Consider the following 6,619-nt stretch of genomic DNA (forward strand, 5'->3'; position numbering starts at 1 on the left):
AAGCCACCGAGGGCTCCAGGACTCCTCTTTCACTCGTCTGCATCGGGTCATAGAGATCCTGCCCTGTGGTCCTCCTGCCACTACAAACGTAAAAAGAAAACCGGGGTTCCCTAATATTTTCAATCAGCATCCTGTCTCCTGGCGTCAGTGCCCAGACCAGGCCCTAGATGGGAGGCCCAGTCTGGCCTGTGCCTGCACCGACACTCTGGGCCCCAGGGGCTCACCAAAGCAGCCTGCTTGGGCTGGAAAGCCCCTCTACCAGGGTGGTGGGAAAAGTAGCCCTGAGGCCTGGGTCTGAGCAGCGGAGAGATTACTTGAAGGGAGAGGTTGAGGGTAGAATGTTCTGGAAAAGCCTCTTGCTGCTGCAGTGACCAGGCCAGGGAAGATGTGGTGTTGGTGCCTCCCTGGTCTATGCCTGCTGGGTAATGTTCCGCTGCGGATCTGCAGTCTTGGCCTCACCCGTGGCCATAGGATTCACAGAGCTGTGTGGGTTTTGGCAGTTAAGATGAGGTGGGGCTAATGCCACTGGCGGGGGCCCAGGATACACCCCTCATATCCACATTTGCATCAGGCACTACTGCACTGTCAAAGAAATGGGAGTCGTGGATCAGGCTGTTATGGCAGGATGCTGGTGAGAAGGCAAAACTTGGCCTTTTTTTGAATGATTTTACAGAGCCAATTACTTGGGGCAGGAGAACAAAGAAAAAATTTAGAAGGAGGCTAATATATCTTAGGTTATCTAGGCTTTTTGGGGAGATGAGTCTGCAGATCTGGATTAGTTTTATGGCCCATGTTTGAAGATAGAAATCAAGCTTCCTACCCCCACCTGTGGTTCTGATAGTATTAACAACAAGGCATTCCGCTGATGAGTCTCTGGGACGCAAAGTTTCATATCAGTTGCCGGCACCCCAGGCATTCCTGGTCGTGCCTCGTGATGTATGCTCATTGTCCTATGGGATTAAGCATCCTGCTCTTGTTTAACCAACCCTTTGCAGAGTCGGTGGTTTGCATTCTTTTAAGTTTAGGTAATTGACTGAGCTAAATGGACTTGGTCCTGGAGAGGCAGAACTGCATAGCCAGAACACCGCTAAGAAGCCATTTAAAGCTCGCAGACACACGGCTCACACGCACCCAGTCACAGGGCTGCCCACCCTTCCTTCACAGCCCAGACCCAGCAGCTTCTGTGAAGGGGTGGGGAGCAACTGCTGTGTAGATTTTGACCCCCACTTGGCAAATGGGGGTGGGGCTTCTTGTTTTAGGAATGTTTCTTTCGAGGAGGAGTTCAATTATGATGCCCACACCTTAGCAGTTCATCCTTGTGGCATTATGAGGGATTTTGTTTGTGTCTTTAGACTTTCCTGTATTTCCAAAGTTCCTACAGGAAACTTGGTTTTCTTTTATAATTTCAAGGAAAACACTTAACCTTTTAAAAAAGGGGCCAGTTTATCTTTTTGGATTGCTGAGTCATATTCCATTGTGTATATGGACCACACATCTTGATCCAGTCATCTGTTTTGGGGCATTTGGGTTGTTTCCATAGCTGAGCTATTGTAAAGAGTGCTGCTATAAACATAGGGGTGCAGGTGCCCTAGGAGTGGAATTGCTGGGTCATATGGAAGCTCCATCTTTAGCAGGTTGAGGAATCTCCACACAGCTCTCCATAGTGGTTGGACCAGTTTGCATTGCAGCAACATGGATGGAGCTGGAAGGGATCATGCCCAGCGAAATAAGCCAGAAAGAAAAAAAAATACCGGGTGGTCTCACTCATAACAGGAATTTAGAAAACCTAAATAAGGGACCAGGAAAAAGACTAATTATAATAAAGTAAAAATCGAAATCAATGAGTAACTGTAAACCAGAAACACACTACGGGGGGTGGGTAGGGGAGGAGGGATTGGGGTTGGGATAAGGGGTTGGGAACTATATGGGGAATATAACCAAGATGAAAATGCATACATTGTGCAAAATTGAAAAATGATGTAAAATATATAAAATAAATACAATTAAAAAAAAAAGACCAGTTAAGTCACTGAGATCATAAGAGATTTGATTCTGGAGGCACTAAGTCCTGCAGGATGGGGCCCAGGATAGACCCCCAGGCAGCACTGAGGGGCTGTGCTGGTCTCTAGATGTGGGGTGAGGGCGGGGAGGGCCCTGCCATATGGGTCTCTGCCTCAAGTTGGTGTCTGTCTCATGCAGGCTCAGATCATTCTGGAAAGGCAGAGCTGACTTTCCAGTGCAGTCCTGACGCCTTACACAAATTGCTCTCTCGGCCTTGGCGTCCAGACCTTCAGAGACAGTGCAGGCTGGATGGTCTCTGGGCCCCTGCTCGTGCTGACATCTGAGATCCTGGGACCCAAAAGGACTGAGCGTGATTCCCCTCCTGGCCTTACAGAGGCTGAGCAAAGCCCCTTCTCGGAAACCTTGACGTGTGGTAACTTTCAGAGGCTGGAGTGGGCCACTGGACACCTGATGCTCAGGAGCCAAAACCCAAAGGATTTGGACGAAGAGCCAAGCACTGACCCAAAACCTTGTCCTCTCCTTGGCTGAGGCAAAACTCCAAGGTCTCCCATAGCAGCTGACCTACCAGAGCTGGGCACTGGGAAACTGAATGACTGCCCTTTTGGGGATTGGCAGGAGAGAGGGCCGCTAGGGTGAATGGTGCCAAGGATGGAGTATGCTCAAGGTGGTACACAGAGCAAACTTAGCTCAAGATGGTCCTATCACCAGGGATGGGGCTCTCAGGCTGGACCCTGGGTAGGCAGCACCCTCTCCACTGCTGCCTTCTGATGTTCTAGGCTATGGGTTTTTTTTTTAATATTTTATATAATTCTTACATCATTTTTCATCTTTGCACAATATATGCATTTTCATTTTGGTTATATTCCCCATAAAATTGCCCCCCCCCTTATTTTGACTCTAGTTCTTCCTGTCTCAGCCCGTCCCTCCCCGCCCCCCCCCCCCCCCCACCCCCTGCCATAGTGTGTCTCTGGTTTTAGTTGCTTGTTGATTTTGTTTATTACTTTGTATGGATTAGTCTTTTTCCTGGTCTCTTATTTAGGTTTTCTAAATTCGATAAACACATGCAGTTAGCAGCAACATGGATGGAGCTAGAAGGGATCATGCTCAGTGAACTTAGTTAGAAAGAAAAATACCTAATGGTCTCGCTCATAGTAGGCTGTGGGTTTCTTCAACCTTATTTCATCTGTCCATACTCTTACCTGCTTATGCCTTACAGATTAAGGTCTCTGACTCTTCATGCTCCCCCCTTCAGTTCTTCTTGCCATTATGGACTTGCATCTTTTTTTTCCAACTGAAATTTATTATACAGAAGAGCATATGCAATATAAACTTACACTCTAACAGACAGCTTATCTTCAAGGAATGCAATGCTACTGTGCTGAGCATTGAGGACTCTCATTGTGGGCTCCCCTTTGGACTTTCTCTGGGAGTTGGTCACATTTCCCAGTAAGAGCTCTCCCTCCCAGCTGGGAGGACCAGCCTGGAAGCATCTGTGAGACCAATGAGGGGTGCAGGCTGGGGCTCTAGACTTTCAGCATCCAGTGTGTTTGTGTGCAGTCAGCCTTTCTGTGTCCAGAATGGCACCAAGTCCTAGATCCGTGCTTGGTATTCCCTAGATCAGAAAACCTCCTCTATTCTTTAAGGGGAAAACTCCCAGCTTGTGCTGAGTTGAGGGAAAGGCAGCAGCCCTATGGACTTCAGACCAGCAACCGGTTCCCCACCCGCTCTCCTGAATTTCAAAGTGAAGTCATCCTCTCCATGCCACCGTCTAGAAGTGACACTGCCATACTTCCTTGTTTTTGAAGGTTTTTGGCTTTTTCTACTGTTGGTTTAGGATTTGGCATGCTTGGGGCTGCTAAGTGATGTGCCACTGATTCATCTGCTTTGTAGCCTTGAAAATGATTTTGTGGCTCTTGCCTTTCTGCTCTCCCCATATTTCTGGACTGATGTCTTTTTTTTTTTTTAAAGAATTAGAAATATATATATTTTTAAAAGATTATTTATTTATTTATATAAGCACTGGGTACAGTCAGAAGCGCGGGAGGGTGAGAGAATTTGTTATAGGACAGGGAGAGGGTCAGCCCAAGCCCCGCAAACCTGCCTATTCTAAATGGGTTCTGCCATCCGCCGCATCAACACAAAACATAGGAGACTTTAATGGGAAGGAACTTTAATAAAACTAGGAAACAATACAGGTAAGGCAAAGAGTCTAGTTTCTAAATGAAGCACCTAAAGTTACCCGTCCCCTCGTGGGTAAAAGTCCATCCATATGGGATTGGCCCAGAGCAAGGCCCCAAAGCCTGCCACAAGTCTAAAGCATCTTCCAGTGGGGACCCACAGAAAAGGGTCACAAACAACTGGACAAGCCCGGAAGGAAAAGAGCAAAATCAACATCAAGATAAAAGCTGCCATTGTCACCTCCCCACGGGTCTCACCCACATCTGTGTCACCCAGTCCACGACCAAAAGACAAGCGCAGTTTCTTTACATGTCTCTAGGCTCCATGTGCCTCTTCCAGGTCTCCTGGCTCCATCCTGCTTCCTTCCTCAGTCTCTTCTGCAGCTTCTCCTCTTCCTGCTCAGCTCCACCCTCCCTTGGGTGGGGCAGGGAACCTCCCCCTTTCCTGGGGACCACCCTGTTACAAATTCACCAGAGCCAGAGCGGGGAGCAGAACAGGCAGAAGGACCGAAGTACACTGCTGAGGGGAGCAGCGGGCGGCAGGAGAGGTCTGTGCACCATGTGGGACCCTCCTCCGGTGGCTGGGGAGCAGCCGGGGATCGAACTGGTGCTGCGGAGGCTGCGGGCAGCTTCACAACCCATCGTTCAACCGCTGTGCCACCAGGGAGGCCATGGACTGATGTCTTTTTAAAAGAAATTCTTTTACTATATTTACTTTGTTTTAATGAGGTTGTAATAGAGCAACTAAGTTAACCTAGAAGTAACGGTTTATACTTTGCAATCTGTCAGCATTATTTTACTCTCATGGGTATTGGAAAGGCTTTAAATGCATACCTTTTCCTTTCAATAGTAGCGGCCCCTTCCAGTTTGTGGGTGTGTCAGTCAGACTTCGACCAGAGAGGCAGCACCAGTGGGGGCAGGTGTGATGTATATGGAAATCTATAAAGTGGTTACAAGGGAGATTGGCTTACAGGTTTCAGGTGCTGGCCAAGCGAGTCTGCAGTCCAGAGCGCTGGAGTCAAGGCAGCAAGGTCACAGGCCAGTGGACTCACCCAGCTCAGACTGAAGACTTCTGCAGGCAGACGGGGAGAGCAGCGTGTGGAGGGGAGCTGCTGTCCACAGGTAGAATTCTTCTTTTTTTTTTTTTAGGGAAGCTTCAGCTTTTAAGATATTTTAAGGCTTCTGTTTCTGAGACCTTTGAATTGAACGGCTCCCCGACTCTATAGAGGATACCCCTGGCTTTCAATATGGCCGTTTGGGGCTTTCATTCCATCTGCAAGATACCCCACCCAACGGCTAATTTAGTGTTTAATTGAATACCTGGGGACTGTAGCCTAGCCAAGCTGATGCATCAAAAGCCATCCTGTGAGTTTACCAACAAATGGGAATTTGGATTGAGTTTGTTCTTGTGTTTATAGACTTACCTCCTTCACACTATGTGGCGTTCACAGTTTACAGAAAATGACATCCAGGCTTTAGGCAATTACAGTAAATTGCCTAAGCCTTTTTCTTATTCTGTTACCTTTCAGGATAAAAACAAACTGTGCTTATTTTAGAGTTTCTCTTTGTTTTCTCATGGATGCTACCTGCTCTGAGGAAGATAACAGTTTAAGCTACTTTATGTCTACTTAAGTCCACAAAAGCTGGACAGAGATGCTGAGAATTAAGTGACTGTGATGATAAGAGAGGAACTGGCAGGATCCCGGGGTGCCCCCTGCAGACTGGAGGATTCTGTGGGGTCAGGCTGCCCCCAGAACTTTGTGGGCTGGAGCTGGCACCTGGCTTGCGATATGTCTCAGAACACATGGCAATAAAAAACAACAGTCAAAAAGTTGCTTCGTTTTCAGGAACAATACATGCTGGTGTTGGTTCTCCACGGATAGAGATGAAACGATAAGCCTAAAATTGTGAAATGTTATGCTGGAATTGGCAGTGGCTCTTTTTATGACCTACAGCTTGTTTTCAGTGAGGGTATCTGCTAATAATTAGAATGAAGATAATATCTCAGTTTTACGTTTTACAAGGTTGTTTTCCTTGCAGTAACTTGTTTTTACATTTGTGTTTGAAACCTGTTAAGTGCTTATTTTTGCTTACATTTTATAAATTCTCAACATATCATTTGTTTTTAAATACCAATGTGTTTTAAAATTTTCATTTTTCATGGCATCTTTGTTCTATTGCTTCTGTGTGCTGCAAGGGCTAGATGAAGGAGGCTTCATCTAGGAGGCTAGGAGGCTGCTATTTGAGGTTATCTTCATTTGTGGTGAATACAACTCTGTTTATTTTTTTTTTTTAAGATTTATTTCTGTATCAAGAACTGGGGTACAGCCCAGAGGTGTGGGGGGTGAGAAGATTCACCAGAGGCAGAGCAGGGAACAGAACAGGCAGACTGACCTAAATACACTGCTGAGGGGAGCAGC

The sequence above is a fragment of the Talpa occidentalis genome, unplaced genomic scaffold (genome assembly GCF_014898055.3).
Source record: "Talpa occidentalis isolate TD23 unplaced genomic scaffold, MPIMG_talOcc4v2.1 talOcc4.8, whole genome shotgun sequence".
Classification (NCBI taxonomy): Eukaryota; Metazoa; Chordata; class Mammalia; order Eulipotyphla; family Talpidae; genus Talpa; species Talpa occidentalis.